The sequence below is a fragment of the Echinops telfairi genome, unplaced genomic scaffold, assembly GCF_000313985.2.
Source record: "Echinops telfairi isolate 266 unplaced genomic scaffold, ASM31398v2 ScPeMD7_70;HRSCAF=299, whole genome shotgun sequence".
In the NCBI taxonomy this organism is placed as follows: Eukaryota; Metazoa; Chordata; class Mammalia; order Afrosoricida; family Tenrecidae; genus Echinops; species Echinops telfairi.
This window is the reverse complement of record NW_022103968.1, coordinates 53,150,509-53,173,860: the sequence shown is the minus strand read 5'-3', so window position 1 is coordinate 53,173,860 and position 23,352 is coordinate 53,150,509.

Sequence of the window (23,352 nt, the reverse complement as noted above, 5' to 3'; positions counted from 1 at the left end):
TCCTAAGATACCATCCCATCCACTCCATTGAATCCATGCCGACTCACAGCAACTCTCCATAGGGTTTCCAGGCTATAAATATTTACGGGAGTAGATAGCCTCATCTTTCTCCCTACTAGCAGCTGATGGATTTGAGCAGCCAACTTTGATATCTCTTGTTACAAGTCCTCTTACGAATCCAGATGGAATTTCTGGAAGCTCTGTATGGATGTACTGCTGCAACCATTGCTGAAAGACCTTCAGCAATATTTCACTTGCATGTGATATTAATGATCTATTGGGCCACTTTTCTTTGGAATGGGCACAAATAAGAATTTCTTTCAGTCAGTTGGCCAGGTAACTGTCTTTCAAAATTTGGGGCATAAGTAAATGAGTGCTTCCAGTATTTCATCAGCTTGTTGAAAAATTGTCAACTCCTTGAGCCTTTTTTTTGGCGAATGCTTCCATGCAGGTAGGAGCCCTGGTAGCATAGTGATTACCCATTGGGCTGCTAACAGAGAGACATCAGCAGCTGAGACCACCAGCCACTCCTCCAGAGAAAGATGAAGCTTTCCACTCCTGCAGAGTCTCAGAAGCCCACATGGGTAGTCCTATCCTGTCCTACAGGGCTGCTATGTGTCAGACTACTCGATGGCAATGAGTTTGAGTTTCTGTGCATCTTGGGCTCTTTCCTTCGGTACCAGTGGTTCTTAATCATATGCTACCTCTTGCGACAGTTGAATGTTGACTGGTTCTTTTGGCAGAGTGGCTGGTTGTGTCCTTTCCATCTTCTTTTGATGCTTCCTGCATCATTCAATATTTATCCATAGACTCTTTCAATATTGCAACTCGAGGCTTGATGTTTTCTTCTTTCAGTCCCTTCAGTTTAAGATGTGCGGAGCATGTTCTTATCTTTCGGGGTTCTAGCTCTGGTTTTTCACATTCTATTATAATTCTTTACATGGTCTTCTCAAGCTGCCCTTGACATTTCCTACTCAGCTCCTTCCATTTGCCTCAGTTACCCTACCATTACTTTTGTTAGCCTACAAAGAGCAGTGCCAGAGTCTCTTCTGACACCCACTTTGATCCTTTCTTTCGTTCCGGGTTTTTAATAACTGTGTTAGGCTGGGTTGACTAGAGAAGCAAAACCAGTGACCCTTGTATATGTATAAGAGAAAGCTTTATATCAAGGAGTTATTACATATCAAGAAAACATTCCAACCCAGTCCAGATCATGTCCCGAAGTCTGATACTTGCCCATAAGTCCCTCTTCAGATTCATGCAGTCACAGACAGTGATGCAGAATGTAGGAAGATCACAGGCCAGTAGGTGCAAAGTCATGTGGATCCAATGGCAGTGGCCACATCACAGGGCTCACAGCAACCATGGCCAGCCAGCAGGAAGGTGAAGGCAGACAGAGAAGGGGAAGTCCCCCAGAGCCCCCCTTATGAGAAAGCCACACACACACACAAGGAGGCACCAGCAGGCTGTGACCTGATGGACGGGCTATATTCCACCTCTACACTTTCAAATATCTTCAAGTTGACATGAAATTATCTAACTACCACAATGACCTATGCTGTTCTTGATGTCATCTCACAGCTTAACGGCTCTTCTATCAGTAGTGTTCACTGAGTAAAATCGCTTCTTGAGATGTTCTCTAAACTCAGTTGGAATAGACTCAAGTTTGTATTTTGGCTCTCTTAGACTTGCTTTAATTTTCTTTAGCTTCAGCCTGAACTTACACATGGGCAAATGATAGTCTGTTCCACAGTCAACCGCTGACCTCGTTTTGGCTTCTGATATTGAGCTTCTGCATTATCTCTTCATATATATATATATTCCATCTGGAGAACTCCACATGTATAGTCACAGTTTATGTTGTTGTAAAAAGGTATTTGCAATGAAGAAGTCGTTAGTCTGGCAAAATTCTATCATGGGATCTCTAGCTTGGTTTCTAGCACCAAGTTCATATTTTCCAATTGCTGTTCCTTCCTCTTTGTTTCCAGATTTTGCATTCCATATGCCAATAATTATCAATGTACCTTGATCACATTTGATTAATTTTAGACTGAAGCTCTTGGTAGAATTCTTTAATTTCTTCATCACTAGCTTAAGTGTTTGGTGGGTATGTTAGACAGGGTTCTCTAGAGAAACAAAACCAGGACACTTATGAATATATATACATATATGTAAATTATGAGTTTATATAGTGAGAAGGAATTCAAGAACTAATTAGTCCACACAGTCCAATGCACTTTCATGGGGCAGTTAATATGCTGAAGGTTCTTCCAACTCACCTGGCCACTGGTCCAAGGTCAGGAAAACAGACAGTGAAATGGCTGGTAGGTGGTGCAGAGGCTGCCTGAAGGCAAGGCAAGCAAAGCTGGCCCCAGGCAGCTGACACAGCAAGGTGGGGTGGCCACAGCAGGAAGACGAGATGTAGAGGTATAACAGAGGCCAGTAGGGCAGCTTAAGAAGCAGTCACGATGGAGCCTCAAAGTGTAGTGATGCACAGCACGACAACACAATCCACCATGATCCATAGGTTGGCTTGGCCCACAGGTAGAGCAGAGCACCTAATTCAGGCAGCAGTGCTGGTCCATCACCAGGGAGAAAGAGGAAGTGGCCAGCCTTGAAGAGCCATTTATCTCGGTTGCCCTCTAATCAGACTGCGATCTGATTGACAGGCTAAACTCTACTCACATCTTCCTATGAGAGACATGTTGGCACAAAAAAAGTAACTATCATAGTGGGTAAATTCGAATAATAATATTAGCTGGATTTTCCTTGTATGTCGATAGATATTATCTTATCAGACGGCATTGCACTTCCAAACAGATCTTGAACTGTTCTTTTTGACAATGAATGCAATGCTATTCCTCTTGAGTTTGTCATTCCTGCCATAGTAAACCATGTGACTCTCTGACTCAGAATGGCCAATAGCAGTCCGTTTTAGCTCATTAATGCCTAACCTGGAACTCTGGTAGCATAGTGGGTTACTGGTTGTGCTGCGAGCCATGAGCTCAGCATTTTGAAATCACAAGCCACTCCGTGAGAAACAGATGAGGCTTTCTATCCCTGTAAAGAGTTACAGTTTCAGAAACCCACAGGGGAGGTTTATTTACCTGTCCTTTGGGTTTCTATGAGCCAGAATTGACTAGATGGCAGTGAGTTTGTTGTTGTTGCAGTCTATTTGTTTGTTTTTAATGCCTCGGATCTCTATCCTTATGCATTCCATTTCATTTTTGACAACTTCCAATTTTCCTAGATTCATCCTCTGTATATTCCATGTTCTGATTATTAATGGATGTTTCTAGCTGTTTATTCGCATGTTGACTCATGTCCCATCCACAAGTGAAAGTTTCAAAAGTTTCACTTCATCCATATCGTTCTGACCAACTCTACTTTAAGAAAGCAGCTTTTCTGCAGTCGTGGCTTGAATGCCATCCGACCTGAAGGACTCATTATCCATCCCTCTGACAGAATCCCGCGGCTGTTCATGAGATTTCCGGTATCTGACAGCGTTCTGCTACTCTGCTGGTTTCCAGTGGCTAATTCTTCAGAAGTGGACAGCCTATTCCTTTATCATAGTCTATTTTTGGTCTGGATGCTCTCCTGAAACCTGTTCATCTTGGGTGAGTCTGCCGTAATTTGAAATACCAATTACAAAGGTTCTAGCATCATAGCTACACATAAGCCAGCACAGACAAGTGGCAGAGTGTACTAATGGTAAGTTCCTATTCCTTCCTACTACCTACTTAATAAGTATAACTTTTGTGTGCTTTGTCTACATTTTATAACTGCACACCACCTATGCTGTTCTATAGGATTGTGAGGTAGAACTAGGTAGATAACTCTTGATGGCTTGTTCTAATTTCCAAAATCTATGATTGCATCTCTTTTGCTCTGGAAGTTTCCTAATATCTTTGCCTAAGTCATAAAAAACTTTAACATGATCAAGTCAAGAAGAATTGACATCAACCTAAATCTCTTTTGATCACATTGTTACACAATAGGTTTTATTCTTTAGCTTGAGAAATTATAGCATAGTATCCACCTTATATATTTGGTAATAATTATGTCATTTTTATATTCAGAATACATATAGTAAAATCTTTAACAAACCTAACCAGTCATGTTAAAATGAACTTTATGTCATAACCCAAATTTATACTTTCCCCCAAAAAGTGTTTAAGAGGAAATCTTTTACTGGGATAATAAGAGATGATAAACATACTGCAGTGGTTAGATTTCATGTCCATTTGATGGTACTTATGTGGAGGCAGGAGTGGAGTCCAGCCTGTCAATCAGTGGGTAGCCAGATGATGCCTCCTTGGGAATGTGGCCTTTTCTATAAGAGACAGTGAGAATCTCTCTCCTTTTCTACCTCTTAACCCTTTTTGCTTGCTGGGATGCTGTGCCTACCTCTAGGGGTGGCTCTATATGAGCCACTGACCCTGAGAGTCAACAGGAGCTGTCGACACCCTGTCCTATATCCAAAGACCTTGGATCTGACTTTGCACACACTGACCTGTGATCTTCCTGATCCTGCTTCACTTTTCTGCATCATTGGTCTTCAGCTACAAGAGTCTGAAGAGGGTTCCAACTGGCATCAGACCCACGGACTTGAATTGGACTGGGCTGGGATGCCTTCTTGATATGAAATTAGTTCTTGATATAAAGTTCTTTCTTACAACAAAGAAGAAGCCCTGATAGGACAAGAGTTAAGTATGTGGCTTTTACCTGAAAGGTTCATGCTAGAAGCCACGCAGTGGCTCCACTGGAGAAAGAACTGGCAATCTGCTACCATGAAGGTTACAGCCTAGGAACCCTTTAGGGCGGTTCTATGCAGCCATACAGGTTCATTCTGAGTTGAACAACCAATTCAACAGCAAATACTGATAGCATTTATAAATTAATAGAAAAAAAAGATCAAGGCGATTAATAAGATTTTATTTTTCTCTAAGGCATTTCAGTTTCTAAAGTTCTTTTTTTCATTAAAACGATGTAATATCATTGGCTACCTTTGGAGCACACAGGTTGGGGAACTTCTTCTGTGTGGATTCAGCTGACTCCTCCTTAGATGCCGCTTGGTTTGAGGATGGCACAGGACCTGGCAGTGTTTGATTCTATGGTACACAGGGCTGCTCTCAGTCAGAACTGGCTTGAAGGCACCTAACAACACAGCTAACTCACTGCCATTGAATCAATGCCAACTCAGAGCGGACCCTATAGGACAGGGTAAACAGCCCCTGTGAGTTCCCAAGACTGTATATGGTCATGGGAATAGAAAGCCCTGTCTTCCTCCTGCAGAGCCACTGGTGGTGGGGTTTTGGTTTTTTAATTCTTTTATTGGGGGTTCTTACATTTCTTATCACAATCCATACATTCCTCCAATGTGTCAAGCACATTGGCACAAATGTGCAAATCATCATTTTCAAAGCATTCTCTTTCCACTTGAGCCCCTGATATCAGATCCCCATTTCTTCCCCTTCCCTCCCCCCCGACCCCCGCCCTCCCTCATGAGCTCTTGATAAGTTATAGATTATTTTTTCCAAATCTTACATCATTTTCCATTGCCCCTCACCAACTTTTCCATTATTCGCCCCCCTGGGAGGGGGTTCTAAAGTGATCCTTGTGATCGATTCCTCCTTTCTCCTTCCACCCTCCCCTAATCCTCCTGGTGCCTCTACTCTCCTTGTTGTCCCTCAGGGGTTTATCTATCCTGGATTCCCTGTGTTGTGGGCTCTTATCTGTAGCAGTGTGCATGCTCTGGTCTAATCCGATTTGTAAGGTAGAATTGAGGTCATGATAGTTGGGGGAAGGGAGCACCAAAGAACTAGAGGAAAGTTGTGTGTCTCATCAGTGCTATACTGCACCCTGACTGACTCATCTCTTCCCTGTGACTCCTCTGTGAGGGGATGTCCAATTGTCTACAGATGGGCATCGGGTCTCCACTCCATGCCCCCAACATTCACCTTGAGTATGGTTTTATTCTGGGTCTTAGATACCTGTTATCTGATCCCATCAACACCTCGTGATCACACAGGCTGGTGTGCTTTTTCCATGTGGGCTTTGTTGCCTCTGAGCTAGATGGCCGCCTGTTTATCTTCAATCCTTTAAGACCCCACCACTGGTGGTTTTGAATTGCTGACCCTAATAGTCATTGCCCAATATATAACCTCTATGCCACCAGAAGAACTGTCTTTGAATTGAGATCATAGTGACCCCATAGGGGCAGAGTAGAACTACACCCCCTTGGATTTCTAAGACTTTAAGCCTTTACAGGAATCTTCTCACTTTTCTTTCTTGGAACGATGGGTGGGCTGGAAGTGCTGACCTCGTGGTAGCAGCTCAGCCCATAGTTCACGACACAACCAGAGCTCCACCCAGCAACACCATGAAAGAAAGGCCTGATGGTCAATAACATTCATATAGTTCCAGACGTAACCTGAATCATTCAGAACTCCCAATGCAAAACTAGAAAGGGCAGAAATAAGCAACCAGTTCCAGATGACTTGAACGAGAAGGAGACCAGAGTTTCATGTACAATTTTTGATGACAATCGTCTTCATGTGATAGCACTTTAGAGACTCAATAAACTCCCAAACCAAATTCACTGTCTTCCAGTCAATTCCAACCTATAGTGTTCTATGGGACAAGGTTTTAGAACTGCCCTTGTGGGTTTCCAAGACTGGAACTCTTCCTCTGGGTGGAAAGTCTCATCTTTCTCCCATGCAGCAGTTGGTGGGAGCCCAGTGTGTAGCCACGATGCCACCAGGTTTCCTCCGAGGCTCATCTGAAACCCAAACACCAAGCTCACTGTCATCAAGTCGATTCCAACTCAAACCAACCTTGTCGGCCTCCCCCGTGGGTTTCTGGGACTGGTGGTTTGAACTCCTAACTTTACAGTTAGTAGCCCAATGCATAACCCACTATGTCACCAGACCTCCTCCAGGGCTCATAGGAACCTTTAGTAGGGAACCATGCTCTCCCTGAGTTAGGAGTCCTGGTGATGTAGAAATTTCACATCAGCGGCCAGTCACTCTGTGGGAGAAAGATACGGCTTTCTCCTCCCTTAAAGAGTTACCGGCTCACAGTTCTACCTTATCCTGTAGGGTCACTGTGAGTCAGAATCGACTCAGTGGCAGTTCACTTTTTTAAGGTTTGCTTTCCCTGAGGGTGGCGTAATGGGTTACACTACAGGCTGCTAATTGCAAGGTCAGAACTGTTGACACAAAACCCAGATCTTCTCGGCCCCGAAGTGATCCAAATACCCCAAGACAAGCTTTTGAAAAGGCGAAAATCGCATTCGTTTCCTTACTGAAGCAAAGGTGATGGGACTTAGTTCCTTAAAACAACCTCCTGAAAAAGGGAGAGGTTTTCATACCTTAGGAAAAAAAACAGAGAGGCTTGCGATAAAGAAAAGAATGTCAACAAGTTTGTGTCTTTGTCACAGGGTCTCTGCTAACAAACATCTTGGAATGTCAACAGCCGTGTGTCTCCAGGGCACTGGCTGATAAACATCAAGTTCTCTCTCTTTTTTCTTTTCCAAGTTCTCTTCACAGCTCACCCAACCCTGGACAGAGGTTTTCAGCTCCAACCAGTGACAGCACAATCCAACAGCTTAGCTTGCTTTTTTTCTAGGACTCAAAGGACTATGCTTTAGTCTAGCTACTTTTCAACAAATGGTCTTACTCTCTGGCCTAAAATGACAAACTAATTTGCTTTACTTTCTGCTGACTGTTGGTGTTAGGTGCCAGTGCATCAGTTCTAATCCATAGCAACCCTATGGGGTCACTATGAGTCAGCATTGACTCAATGGCAGTAAGTTTGGGGGTGTTGTTGTTGTTTGTTTGTTTTTTAAGTATTCCCCTGTTCTGTTAGCACACTGCCTCTTGATCATAAGTTCTGCATGAGCACAATGAAATGTTCTAGAATTCCCATTCTTCTCAAGGGTATTCATGGTTTCTTATGAACCACAGAGTCGAATGCCTTGGCACTGTCAATAAAACACAAGTAAACATCTTCCTGGTATTCTCTGCTTTCAGCCAAAAGCCACTTGATATCAACAATGATATTCCTTGTTCCACATCCTCTCCTGAACCCAGCCTGAATTTCTGGCAGGTCCCTGTCAATGTAATGCTGCAATCATTGCTGGATGATCTTCAGCAAAATTTTACTTGCGTATGATATCAATAGTATTGTTCTATAGTTTGAGCATTCTGTTGGGTCACCTTCCTTTGGAATAGGTACAAATACAGAATTCTTTCAGTCAGCTGTTCAAGCAGCCATCTTTCAAATTTCCTGGTATAGATGAATAAGTTGCGTCCAGTGCTTCATCAGCTTGTTGAAGCATTTCTGTTGGTATTCCATCAATTCCTGGAGCCTTCTTTTTGGCTAATGCTTTCAATGGAGCTTGAACTTCTTCCTTCAGCACCATTGGTTCTTGTTCATATGCTACCTCCTGAAATGGTGGAATATCGACTACTTGTTTTTGGTACAGTGACTCTGTATTCTTTCCATCTTCTTTGGATGTATCCTGCATCATTCACTATTTTGTCCGTAGAATCTTTCAATATTGCAATTGGATGCTTGAATTTTTTCTTGAATTCTTTTATTTTAAGTTATGCTGAGCATGTCCTTCCTTTTCTGGTATTCTAACGCTAGATCTTTGCGCATGTCATTACAGTATTTGATTCCGTCTTCTCGAGGTGTCCTTTAAAATGTTCTTCAGCTCTTTGACATCATCACTTCTTCCAATTGCTATGATTATGATTAGCAAGTTTCAGAATCTCTTCTACTATCCTTTGACCTTGTCTTCTTTGCTGTCTTTTAAATGACTTTTTGCTTTCTTCATGGATAGTGTTTTTGATGTCCTCCCACAGCTCATCAGATCTTCTGTCATTGGTGTTCAATGCAGCAAATTTGCTCTTAAAAGTCAAGTGGGATAGACTCAAGGTCATATTTGGCTCATGTGGACTTGTTTTAATTTTCTTAAGCTTCCATTTGAACTTACATATGAGCAATTGATGGTCGGTGCAATAGTCAGCCACTGGCCTGACATATTATGACATAGCTAATATTGAGCTTCTCTATCTTCTCTTCTCACAAACATAGTCAATTTCATTTCTGTGTATTCCATCTGGAAAATTCCATGAGTATAATCTCCTTTGTGTTGTTGAAGAACGATATTTCCTATGAGTAAGTCAAAATTCTGTCATGCGATCTCCAACTTTGTGTCTGTCACCAAGGCCATAGTTTCCAAATCTGTCCCTTCCTCTTTGCTTCCAACTTTTGCATTCCAATCACCAATAATTACCAATGCATCGTGATTGCACATTCAATCAAATTTCAGTTCAAGATCTTGGTAGAATTCTTCAATTTATTCATCACTAGCTTTTGTGGTTGATGCATAAATTTGATTAATAGTGGTATCATTGGATTTCTTGAAGGCAGGTGGATACAATCCTATCACAGACAGCATTGCACTTCAAGGTTGACTTCGAAATGTCCTTTTAGACCATGAGTGCAGCACCATTCCTCTAGATTGTCATTCCAAGCATAGTAAATCATATGATTTCCTGATGGCCAATGGCGGTCCATTTCAGCTCACTAATGCTTAGGCTATTGATCATTACGTGTTCTATTTCATTTTTTATGAATTCCAATTTTCCTAGATTCGTACTTTGCTCCTTCCAAGTTCTGATCAGTAGCAGATTTTGCAGTTGTCTTTCTTTTCCTTGATGAGGGGCCCATCAACATATGAAGACCCCACAGGCTCCACTCCCACAGTCTCTGCTGGACTCACATCTCCAGGGTTGACCCCACTCTGAGAAAGCAGTTCCTTCTCAGCCACTTGTCAAGTGCCTTCTGACGCAAGAGGCCTGTGGTCTGGCACGACCTTGGACAATGTTCTGTTCCCATTCATTTGGCCTTCCGTATCTGACAACGTCTCTAAGCCGTGCATACGGTTTCCAATGACTACTTCCTCCACAGTGGGAAGCCGATCCCTTCTTTGTTGTCTGTTCCTAGTCTGGAAGCTCCACTGAAACTTGTTCAATTTGGGTGACCCTGCTGGCCTTTGAAACACCAATGACATAGCTTCCAACATCACGGCAACACACAAGGCACCACTGTATGATAAACTGACAACAGACAGACTGCTAAGCAAGTGAAAATAAATTATCATGGAACTAAAGCAAAGCATACTGAAATCATGAACATTTAATAACTTGTTAGCCCAGTATGTATGTATTTTACAATGGTTATGTTAACATCTTTGTTCTTTAACCATTTTAATAATAATTTCATCCATTCTTAACTCTTACAGGAAACCAGCAAAACCAAATTAATTAATCACAAACTAAACCATCCCAAAAACTCACTGCCACTGAGTCGATGTCAACTCATAATGACCCTAAAGGGCAGAGGAGAACTGTCCCCTGTGACTCTCCAAGATTGTAACTCTTTACAAGAGTAGAAAGCCCCATAAAGAAGGGGTACAAGATTGCTTGTGGCTTTAGCAGTTTAGAAGGCCTGATGGGACCTCATGCTTTGCAGGAGAAAGATGAGGCTTTCTGCTCCCATAAAGATGTACAGCCTCGGAAACCCAAATGGGTAGTTCTGCTCTGTCCAATAGCAGTGGGTTTCCATTGCCTAACCAGCCATTCACAACACAGGAAATGCCAAGCCTAAAGCAACAATCTCATACTGTTCACTATTTTCTCACTGACAGTTTGTGTGATTTGTACATTTTTTCCCACAAGTAATATGGAACTGGGAAACAGTTTCGTGTTCTCTGGAAAGTGGTGTCAGTCTTCATTTACCCTTCAGAATTCAGAAAATCTTGGGAGGTGCATTTATTAATCTCTATGATTTGCTCTTTTTTAATGCAGTGATTTCAGTAGGACACAAAGTTCAGGCCCACCATGCCGGCATTTTGAGATGAAGGAGATAGAGCTTAAAAAACAGTAGTTTAATAAGCTTGGCTCTGGTGCTTGAGGGAAGCAAGTCAATTTAGTGCTCACATTGATATCACATAAAGATAGAATATTTACTAAGTTTAAAATACAGTTTGCTTTGAAAACTACCCCTGGTTTTCTGTTTATTGGTCACAATTCTTTTTTTTTTTTAACATTTTATTAGGGGCTCATACAACTGTTATCGCAATCCATACACACATCAATTGTGTAAAGCGCATTTGTACATTGTTTCTCAAAACATTTTCTCTCCATTTAAACCCCCCGACATTAGGTCCTCATTTTTCCCCTCCCTCCCCGCTCCCCCCTTGATAGTTTATAAATGGGTATTTTGTCATATCTTGCCCTGTCCGACGTCTCCCTTCATCCACTTTTCGGTTGTCTGTCCCCCAGGGAGGAGGTCACACACAGTTCCATGTAATCGGTTCCCTCTTTCCTACCCATTCTCCCTTTACCCTCCCTGTTTTGCCACTCACACCACTGGTCCTTTAGGGCTCGTCCTTCCTGGATTCCCTTTATTTTCAGTTCCTATCTGTACCAGTGTACCTCCTCTGGTCTAGCCAGTCTTGCAAGATAGAATTCGAGTCATGGTAGTGGGAGCGGGGAGGAAACCTTTAGGAACTAGAGGAAAGTTGTATTTCTCATCATTGTTACTGGAGATCCCCTTGCAGAGGGGTCTTGGGGAGGAGATGAGCCAGTCAGGGTGCGATGTAACAATGGTCACAATTCTTAACTTAGAGTTTCAAAGATTAAACACTTTTTAAAAGAATGTGATGGTGATTAAAAAAGGGTGTACAGAGTCATTTAGCTATCTTAGATGGACACACCCCTACTTCATGCTGAACTTATCACATCTTTCATTCCACTGATATCTGATTTAATCTTGAGTGTTCATAACTTCCCTAATAGTTTCATCTTGGGAATGACATTATATAAGTGAAATAAACCCTTCAAGGTTCTTAATGATACTGTTGTACATGCTTCACATTGTTTCAAATCCTGCCACATACACAGGATAGCAGCCAACACAAAGTGGTGAAATGAGTAGAGAGAAAAAAACACATTAGTCCTATATTATAGATGAAACAACTTAGGTTCAGTAACTTGCCATGTGGATATTAGGTAGCAAGACAAACATTAAATTTTAGATCCTCTATCTCTCAGTTACAGTTGGAATTCACCAGTCAGTCTGCATGAGAAAGATGTGGCAGCTGCTTCCATAAAGATTTACAGTCTTGGAAACTCCAAAGAGAAGTTCTACTTCCTTTAGCATCTCTGTGATTTATAATTCTCATGATGAATATAATATGTGTTATCTCCTGGTTTGGTATTTGTATCAAAATGATGGGTGAGGTGATGTTTCTACAACTAATCATCCCTGGGTCTGAGAGACTCCAAATGACAAAGGTGAATTTCTTGTTCTTAATACAAGATGGCCTAAGGCTCTGGCTAGTTTGTTCACTCTGAAACCCAGCATATTGGATCAGCTTCTAGCTACAAAGTTTCCTGAGACAGAGGGGGAATAAACAGGAGTGAGTCACATACGTGTTCTAAAAGTGGCTGCACAGTCATCTCTGCTCACGGTGTATCAGCCCAAGCAAGTCACATTGTTATGGCTAGCTTCTTATTAGGAAGGAAACAAGCCAGAAATATTTCATAAATAACACCAACTACAATAGTCAGTCCTGCTTTTTTTTTAAAAGGTCATTTTATTGGGGGTTCTTACAGCTCTTATAACAATCCATACATCAATTGTATCAAGCATATTTGTACATCAGGTGCCATCATCATTTTCTTAATCAGTGGTTCTCAATCTGTGGGTTGCGACCACTTTGGGGGTCAAGCAACCTTTTCCATGAAAATCGGGGGTTGCCTGATTTCAAGTAGCAACGAAAATTTTATGGTTGGGGGATCACCACAACATGAGGGACTAACTGTATTAAAAGGTCACTGCATGGGGAAGGTTGAGAACCACTGTTCTAAGTATTTACTTTCTACTTGAGGCCTTGGCATCAGCAGGCCTTCTTGTCATTAAATATTCATTTCACTTTTCTTACCATCAGAAATATGTACTCACGACTGGAATCAATCTTGACTTCATCCCACAGCTCCTGAGGTCTTCTGTCATTAATATGCAATGCGGCAAATCGGTTCTTGAAATGTTTTCCAAATTCAGGTGGGATATGCTTAAGGTTGTATTATGACTCGTGGATTTGCTTTAATTTTCTTCAACTTCATCTTGAATTTATATATGCACAATTGATGGTCTGTTCCATAGTGGGCCCCAGGAGACAGCAGTCCCTGGAAAAGGACATCAAGCTTGGTAAAAGAGAAAGACCCTCGACAACATGGATTGACACGGTGGTTACAATCGTGGGGTCAAATATGACAGGCATTGTGAGGATGGCACAGCACCAGGCAGCATTTTGTTCCGTTTGAATGATTATCCCGTGGTTCACATGAGCACAATGAAGCATTCTGAAATTCCCATTCTTCTCATTGCTATCCATAGTTGATTATGTCCCAAACCCAAACCCAATTCACTGCCATCACATTAATGCTGACTCATAGCGAGGCCCTGGTAAGTTTCTGAGACTGTACCTGTTTACCAGAGTAGAAGGCCCAGTCCTGCCTTAGAGCTGCTGGTGGTTTCAAACTGCCTACTATTCAGATCTCAGCCCAACTCAAAACCACTATACCAAGAGAGTGCACAGTCAAACACCTTTGCATTGACAATAAAATACAAGTAAACATGTTCCTAGCATCAATAGTTAGATCACCATTTTAATTTCTATCATCAAGGACATATTTTCCAACTATGATTCCTTCTTCTTTGTTTCCAACTTTTGCATTTCAATCGCCTGTAATTATCAATGCATCTTGATTGCATGTTTGATCAATTTTAGACTGAAAAATTTGGTAGAATTTTAAATTTCTTCATCACTTGCTTCAGATGTTGGTGGGTAAATTTGAATAATAGTCGTTTTCTTTGGATTTTCTTGTAGGGAAATAGATATTATCCTACCACAGATAGCATTGTACTTCAAGACAGATCTTGAAATGTTCTTCTTGATAATGAATTTGATGCTATGTCTCTTTAATTCTGGCACAGTAAACTATATGATTGTCTGATTCAAAAGGCCCAATACCAGTTTGTTTCACTCTTTATGCCTCAACTATTGATTTTTTATGTTTTCCATTTCATTTTTCCCACTTCTAGTTTTCCTAGATCCATAGTTCATACAAGCCATGCTCCAATTATTAATAGATACTCCCAGCTGGTTTTTTTCCTCATTTTGAGTTGTGCCCAACAGCAAATGAAGGCTTCATGAGTTTTAATTCATCCATGTCTTCTGTGTTGACTAGAGAAACAAATCTGCTGGAGTTCAGCTCCGAGAGGGTTGAACTGGATACATAAAAACAGTGCCTTATCATTAACTCCAAAGTCACCCTTATTGTTTCCACTAAAACCTGATAAAAGACCATTTTAAGGTCTGTGCTTTTTTTCTATCACTTTCTGTCCTCTTCCTGGTTCTTTCCCCCTGTACTGTTTGTCTTGTACATCACATACATGATTGAGATGTTCAGAAAATTTGGATAGACTCATATCCTACTCACTGGCCTATTTTTTGCTCACAATGTTCCTTTTCTCGTTGACTAACTTAACATAATGAAACCACCTCATGTGCTACTTCAAAGCCTAATATCTACCAGCCGAGTTAAATGCTTCTCAAATATTTTCCTTTACAAACTCTCCCATGGTAACTGTTTCATTGTCTACCTATGTCTCTATTTTTTATACTCCTGAGGCACCATTGGGAGGAAAATCATCTGATTCTTTGCCAAAGGCTTAATGTACCCCCTTTTATGTGTTTTCTACTAATGTTAACCATGCTTTCTCATTCTGTGTAAGCCCCTGTCCAAGGTAAATGGGCATCAGTTGGGGGGAGGCAGTCTATAAGGTCCTCTATATCAGGGAGGCCAAAAGAGTCTCCCACTACCTAATCTGGATGGAATCCAGGAATATTTGGTGGGTTTCATTTTCTCCTCTGACCTCAACTTTTGGGGTTTCTTCCTCACTCAATTGCCACATATCCTCCTCAGAATTTTCCAAGATGTCTCACTGTCTGAGCCTCTCCAATGCCTCAGTTAAAGAAAGCCCCGTCATATTGAAGCAAGTTTTACATCTGGTTTCATTCGTACTTCTCAAGACTGCCCTCACATCCACTTCAGGTAAACATGACAATGCACAAAATTCTCAAGAATGGGATTTAACAACAGCAAATATTTGAGGGATGTTGGAAACCTTCCTTGGGAAGCTCTGCTGTGCAGATGCTTCTTCCACTAGGCTGTAGCTTTGCTAGACAGGATGGCTGGGATGGCTCCCTACACAAATCCAGAGACACTCAAATATGTATAAGAGAGCTTTATATTAAAGAGTAATTGTATATTAAGAAAACATCCCAGCCCAGTCCAGATCAAGTACATAAGTCTGATATTAGCCCATATGTCCAATACCAGTCTATAAATTCATCTTCAGACTCATACAACACATTCAATAATGCTGAATGCGAGAAGATCACAGGCCTGTGGTGGAAAGTCTTGTGGATCCAGTGGCGATGGAAGCATCTCCAGGTTCTGGCTGCCATCAGCATGGCTTCAAGTGGTTTGTCAGCAGGAAGAGGAAGCAGAGAGAGTAAGTGCCACCTGCAGGAAGAAAGAAGAAGCTCCCAGAGTCCTTCTGTTGGGTGTTACCTTTTGACCTAATTGACAGGCTAGACACCACCCCTTTGCTCAAGTTGACAGGATATTATGTAAATGCCACACTTTGAGAAGGCAATTCTTCCTCAGTAGTCAAAGTCATGAATTCCTAGAACGCAGGTAGTGTAAGAATTCTCTATCATAAAAGGTATGAGGAGAGTTCTTTGACTAGGCCCTGAAAGGCAACCATGTCCATTGTTTTCTATAGTTCTTGCTCTACCAGCTGAAAAATTCTTCCTTCTCTATTTTTCACCTTAGCCATATTCCAATTTGACATGAGGAAATATGGCTTAATTGAGACACGGAGCAGCTTTTTCAATTCACTGCATTTGTAGAGAAAACTCAAAAATAATATGGTGAGTTTTCCTTTTAAAAAATGTATTGTTTAAAAGCCTGCTCTTTATTAGTTATGCATTTGCTATTCTTTTGGTGTTACAGTGCACTTTCCTAGGACATCTGTAGTGGCAATATGAGTGAAGTTAATGAATAATAGTCCTCTCACTATGAAGTAATTCTGCATTAATTATGGTTTTTGTATGAAATAGAATTTTGTAATATTGCTGAGCTCCCAGCAAAGAGGAAAAACCACTCAGGGGTTAAAAGAGAATAGCAATAAAGTCAATAAACCAAATATAAACTTTGACTCGAAACCAGAGCCGCAGTGTGTGCACCCATACAAATGGTTTTGCTTCGGACCGACCATGTGGAAAGACCACCACTTGAGATTCTTATGTGAGGAGACGTTGGAAAGTCCAGGGGAAAGTGCAGCTAAAAGATCATGGGGTTTTCCTATGCCTTTTTGAAACCCCTCATATTTTTTAAAGGATTATTTTCCATAGAAAAAAAGGTCTGAGAGACTCAAGAACGAAATAAACAAAGGTGTTCAGAGCTCATGTGAGGAAAACATAAACTTTCATCAAAAGACATTAAGGCCCTAAATTTGTGGCATTGGTACAGGAGTAGCCTAACTGTATGATCTGTCTCCAAGTGCAGTGCGAGTCCTCAAGGCTTTCTGTTGCTGTTCCTTAATAAGCTGATTCAAAATTTCATATGAAAGAGTATGATAGTTACATAATCTAGTGTCAAGTTGAGGATTAAGAGTGTAGGGGTAGAGTCTGACCTGTCAATCAGGATATAACCAATGAGGTCTCTCTGTGGGCCTGGTCTTCTTGTGAGGATTCTGGGAACTGCTGTAATTCCTCCTTGGAGGCAGGAGACTCTCTCTCTCTCTCTCTCTCGTCACTCCCAGAGAGACCAAGCCACATGGAGACAGGCTGATGGCAGCCAGAGCCTAAGACAGGGAGAAGCCACATGGAGACCCCTGCCAGTGCTGAAATGCTTACAATACCACTGGATCCACTAGACTTCCCACCCACCCGCCTGTGATCTTCCTGCATTCAGCATCATTGCAGGTGTTTTGTGAGTCTTAAGAGGACTTTATAGATTGGTATCAGATATATGGGCTCATATCGGACTTATGGACTTGATCTTCTGGACTGGGTTGGAATGTTTTCTCAATACTCAATTGCTCTTGTATATCAAGCTCTTTCTTATACACATGAGTGTCGAGGAATTTTTTCCTCTAGTCTATCCGGACTAACACAAAGAGCAAAGGCCCAATTTGTCTTGAGAAGGAGAATAAGATAGTGGATATATCTTGAGAAGATATTTCTAGAACCAAAGTAGGAAAAGAAGAACTGATGGCATTAACACACCTCAACAACTACCTGGAGAAAGAGCTAGGACCTAGAGGTGCATTTATGAGAGTGTGAAGGGTGGTAAGAGAGGAGGGATTAACAGTGGAGAAAACTTTGAAGGAGTGAGTCTCGTTCCTTCTGCAGGTTTATCTTCCTGTTAGATATGAATGCTTCCTGATTTTGTAGTGCGAGACAAGTAGGTATTTAAACCAACAGCTTTCAGCATATTTGTACTCCTCAAGTACTCGTAAGGGAAAAATTGAAAGGTTTTTACCTTTACACATGTCTAAGATGGCGTCTGTCATATTTATCATAAATTCGAAGTTACAAAGGATGTCATTTCTAGTTATGAGGAATGACAATTTAAAATGAAATAAATCTATTTTAAGTATATCCAGTAAAATCTAAAAATGCATAATTTGATACCATCATCCATTTTTACAATATATGAACCACTTCATCTTCAGCAGTCAGAAATTTTACATTGCTCACTCTATAATTTGGATATCTATTTATTCCAGTTGCCTCACAAAATTTTATGCTAATATAAAATATTTTTATGCCTGAGAGGACTTTAATGCTTATCCTATTTCTCTGAAATAATTGTATGTCTGTAAATGGATATTTTATACAGTTTTACATTTCATGTCACCATAAGATTTAAATGTCAAAATTTCTCTTCTGGATTGATCTATTGTTAGTGCACACCATTGAAGAAAATCAATTCAGTCAATTATGAATTATAGTAGGGCAATATTAAGCAGCAAAATTTTCTGGAAATGAGTATCATCATGAGATAAACGGCCTTCTTTCCCCAAATTATTTGATGTATCCATGGATAATTATCACTTTATGCTAGAATGAGACAGGAGTCAACATCAATTCCATATAGGTTTTTCATTTGTATAACATACACACCAAGGCCTGGGTTCATTGCTTCTAACAACATGTTAGATTCTGAGTCACAGTGACTCTATGTACAACAGACTCTGTGTGCCCCAATTTGATGACTACTGAGTCAAGCCATACAACTAATTTCTCTGGCTGATTTGCTTGCTCAACAAGGAGCCCTCTGATTAAAACATAAGTTAAATTTCCTCAGGCCTAGGGGTAATAAGCAGGTGACATTAACAGTAATGACCCAAATTGTATTTAATTGTGTCCCCCACCTGCTGACAAGGCCTCCCATCCTTTGACAATTCTATCTCCCACTTCCAAGATGTCTCTTAAGAGTTCACACTGGTCCTGGGCTTCTTAAATTTTGACCCAGTAAAATTTTAGTGGAAATAATGAAATGTCGATCCCAATGTTGTAAGTAAAAAATAAACAATATTATTATTAATGTTCAGGTAAGGATCTTAAATATATATAAACACACACACACACACACATTACCTAGGGTTGCCATATCAAAAGAATACAAACTGTGTGATTTGTAAGAACAGAAATTAATTGTCTTACAGTTTAGGAGGCTAGACATCTGAAATCAAAGTGTCAGCCATGCTGATTTCTTCTGAGGATTCTGAGAAATGGTCTGTTCCATGTCATCTGATAAAACCAGTTTTATATATATATATATATATATACACACACACACACACACACATCACTGGTTTTGCCTATATATATTCTTTTTAAATATTCTTTGAATTTGGGGAACAAAGAGAAGTCTGAAAAACAAAAAGAAGTAAGATCAGCATTATAGGGTATATGGGGCTAGATTTCCCTGATATTCTCATGGGATTACCCTAGGAGAGTAAGTACAGTCAGAATGGAAAACAATTCCTTGGCACGACTTTCTGGGCCTTTTTAAAAATTATTTTATTGAGGGCTCGTACATTTCTTACCACAGTCCATGCATACATCCACTGAGTCAAGCACCTATGTACACCCGTTGCCCTCATCAATCTCAAAACATTTGCTCTCCACTTTAGCCCTCAATATCTTTTGCTCATTTTCCCCCTCCCTTCCCCCTCCTCCCTCCCCTTCCCTACTGAACCCTTCATAATTCATAAATTATTATAGATTTGTCATGTTACCCTGTCTGAGGTCTCCCTCCACCCTCTTCTCTGCTGTCCATTCCCCAGGGAGGAGGCTATACTTAGATTCTTGTACTTGGTTCCCCCCTTCTACCCCGCATTACCTTCACCCTCCAGGCCTCGCCCCTCTCACCGCTGGTCCTGAAGAAGCCATCTATCCTGGGTTTCTGGGCCTTTTTTACATCAATGTATTTTCAATTTTAAAGAAGCTTCTTCATAATAAGCCTCTGTCCTATGTCCTTCAAGAAAATCTATAAAGATTTTCCCTTAGGAATCTCCCCAAATAGTCACCATACCTCACTCCCTTGGATTTAACTGACCCAAAAGATCCCCTCCCAAGTCACTGTTTTGATTTAACTTTTTTTTTTAAGCCACCTTGTGTTAGTCCGGGTTAACTAGAGAAACAAATCAAGGGAGAATCATATGTGTGTAAGAGAGTCTTATATCAAAGAGTAATTGTATATTAAGAAAACATCCTAGCCCAGTTCTGATCAAGTCCATAAGTCTGATATTAGCCCATATGCCCAATACCAGTCGTACATTCCTCTTCAGATTCACGCAACACATACAATTACTCAGAATGCAGGAAGAACACAGGCTGGTGGGTGGAATGTCTTATGGATCCAATGGTGGTGGAAGCGTATCAATGCCGGTGTGGGTCTCCATGTGGCTCCTCCAGTTCCAGGGCTCTGGCTCCATCAGTGTAGCTCCACTTGGCTTGCCAACAGGAATGTCGAAGCAGAGTGAGTCTGTGTGTCCTGCCCTCAGTGAGCTATTTATCTCTTTAGCGGCTCCAAATGTGGTCATCAAGCTGCAACTGATTGACAGGCTAAACTCCACCCCTTCACTCTTAATAATCTCAAATTGGCACCAGATTATGTAACTGCCACACACCCTGGAACAAAAATAAGATAAGTTTATTACAGAGAGAACTTGTCTGCGGCCATCCACTAATAGTGTAGACTTGCTTAAATCCATCCTGCTTAGAATAAACCCATGCATGTATGGGCTTTAATAGCAATACTTTTTGAATTGTACTCATAAATAAGATACCAAGTAAACATTAAAATGAATACCTGTGTAAGCTCATTATCTAAATTACAACAATGCCAGTGTTTTAATGCTCAATCTCTTATTCCATCCTTTTACCTATTTTTATCATCCCTTTCCTTTTAAAGATAAACCTTTATTACATGTACTTACATGCATTTTTCCCTCTAGGCAAGCATCGAGCAACTTGGTCTGACTTAGTGCACCCAGGAGCATAGCCAGGGAAGGAATTCTGTGGTTAGAGTGAATTTTTTCCTAAAAGTGGCTTCACTTGAACCTCAATTTTCTGATGGCCGATTTAAGAGAACAGCGTGTGGCTGTGAAATTTTGTTTCCCTAGGGGAAAATGTCACAGAAACTGTTGTGATGTTGAACACAGCTTACAAGGGCAGTGTTATGAGGGGGGAAAGTATACGAGTGGTTTTCTCATTTCAAAAAAAGTGAAATGTCGATTGATGACAACTTCATTCTGGACATCCGTCAACTTCCTGAACAAATGAAAATGTCAATGCAGTTCGTATATTTGTGCTCAAAGACCTACGAAAGGGAGTTGAAAAGATGGGGAAGTTCTCTGAGCTGTCTTGGAGCTTGGTTCAGCAGATTTGAATGAAATATTTGGAAATGAGAAGGACTGCTAGGACATTTGTAGCCTGAGTTCGGACTGACCAGGAAAAAGAGCCCTGAGTTGAACTATGCTGTGCTTTGAAAGAACAGCTCTGAAGCGACCCAGATTTTGTTTGTCCAGGTCATTACTGGTGACAAGATATGATGCTATTCTTACGACCCACAAAAGCAAACACCAATCAAGCCAGTTGATGTCACCTCACCCAAAAAAAGCTCATCGAGCGAAATCAAAGATCAAAATGATGCTGATTTGTTTTTTGATGTGAGGGGATAGCAGTGCACTTGGAGTTTGTTCCACCAGGTTAGACTGTTAATCCAGCTTTCTGTTTAGAGGTTTTGAAAAGATAGCAGAACAGCACGTGACCCAGCAGGCCTGATCTGTGGCAGCGGGGGAACTCGTTTTGCCACCACAACAATGTACTTGCTCACGCAGCCATCTCAGTGCACCAGTCTTTGGCCAACAACAGCATTTCTCTCTTGCCCCACACACCTTCCTCACCGGACCTTGCTCCACAAGCCTTTTGTTTGTTTCATGTCCAGAAGGACATGAAAGGACAGTGATTTGACAACATAGAAGAGGTGGGGGGGAAATGAGGGAGGTGCTGTTAGTCATCCAAACAAATGAATTTGAAAAATATTTCCAATAATGGAATCGCAGATCTGACAAATGTATTTAGGGTAATGGAGAGTACTTTGCAGATGATAAGGTTGTTTTGTAAAAAAAAATTAAATACATAGCTTTGAAAAAAAATCTGCTTTTTGTGTGGGAACCCCCTGATATACCTCGAAGTTATATATATATGCCACTGTTGTCAAGGTGATCCTGACTCATAGGAATCCTATAGGATAGGGTAGAACAGCAATATAAGGTTTCGGAGGCTGCAAATCTTTATAGACACAAACTATAGTGGCTGCTGGGTTCCAAATAGTGGCGCCTGGGTTTGGTTGGCAGCCACGTGTTTTAACCACTGTTCTAACAGGAATCCTTGTCAGGTATAACCCACTACCATCGAGTCAGCCTAATGCATGGTGACACTATCTGTGGTTTCTGAGGTTGTAAATCTTTATGGGAGGAGATAGCCTCATCTTTCTCCCATGGAGCAGTGGGTAAATTTGAACTACCAACTTTAAGGTTAGCAGTTCAACTATAGTATTCATTTTTACTAATATATCTAGATTCTTTTCATATTTTATTATTAAGAATGATGGTGGTACCAAATATAAGACATTTTCTAAGATGTACACCTGGGAGTATACATACCCAGGAATTGCTGGAGATACACATTTTCAACTTTATGCGATAGGTCTAAATCCACACCCTTTCCCAGGACACCCTGGTGGTGTAGTGGTTACGAGTTGGGAAACTGCCAGTCATTCTTCAGGAGAAAGGCAAGGCTTTCTATTCCCTTTAAGCGTTTGGGAACCCCACCAGGGCAGGTCTACCTTCCCCTATAGGGTTTCTAAGAGACTTAATAGCATGAATGTGGTGTTTGGTTTGCCAGTGTAAACAGAGTCCTGCCGGTACTGTCAGGGAAGCATCAGATAGCTAACAGTTAAGTGATTCAAACCCTCCAGCTCTTCTGTGGGAGAAAGGGTGTCTGCTCTCTTCTAAATTTACAGCCTTGGAAATTCCATATGGAGTCTCTGTGAGTCAGAATTGGCTCTGCAGCAGTGAGTTTGTTTACTTGCTTGCTTGCTTTTTCAGTTGCAGTGTAAAGAGCTCTGGTGTTGAAATGGTAAAGCGTTAGGCTGCCACAGATAGGATTGAACCTACCAAGGGTTCCTTCAGAGAAAAGATCCACCTATCTATTCCTGTAAAGATTCATCCATTACTGTAGGCTCAGTCCTCACTCAGAGATGCTCTCTGTTAGACAGGGCAGAACTGCCAGTGAGTTTTCCAAGGCTGTAATTTTTGTGGAAGATGCGGTGGTGCCATAGTTCAAGACTTGGCTTCTAGTGGGAAGGTCTGTTATTTGAAACCAGCAGCCACTCTGGAGATAATAATGTGGCAGTCTGCTTCCCTTCAAGGTTACTCCAAACCGAGCCGTTTTTATCCAGTTGCTTCGGACTCAAAGCGACCCAATAGGACCGAGTACATAGGACTTCCATGGCGGTAATCTTTCTGTTTTCCCTTTCCTAAGGCTGCAATCACTCACACATCTTATCGCATGCCAGTCTCACAACAGTTTTAAAAAGACAAGGTGGGTATTACTATTCT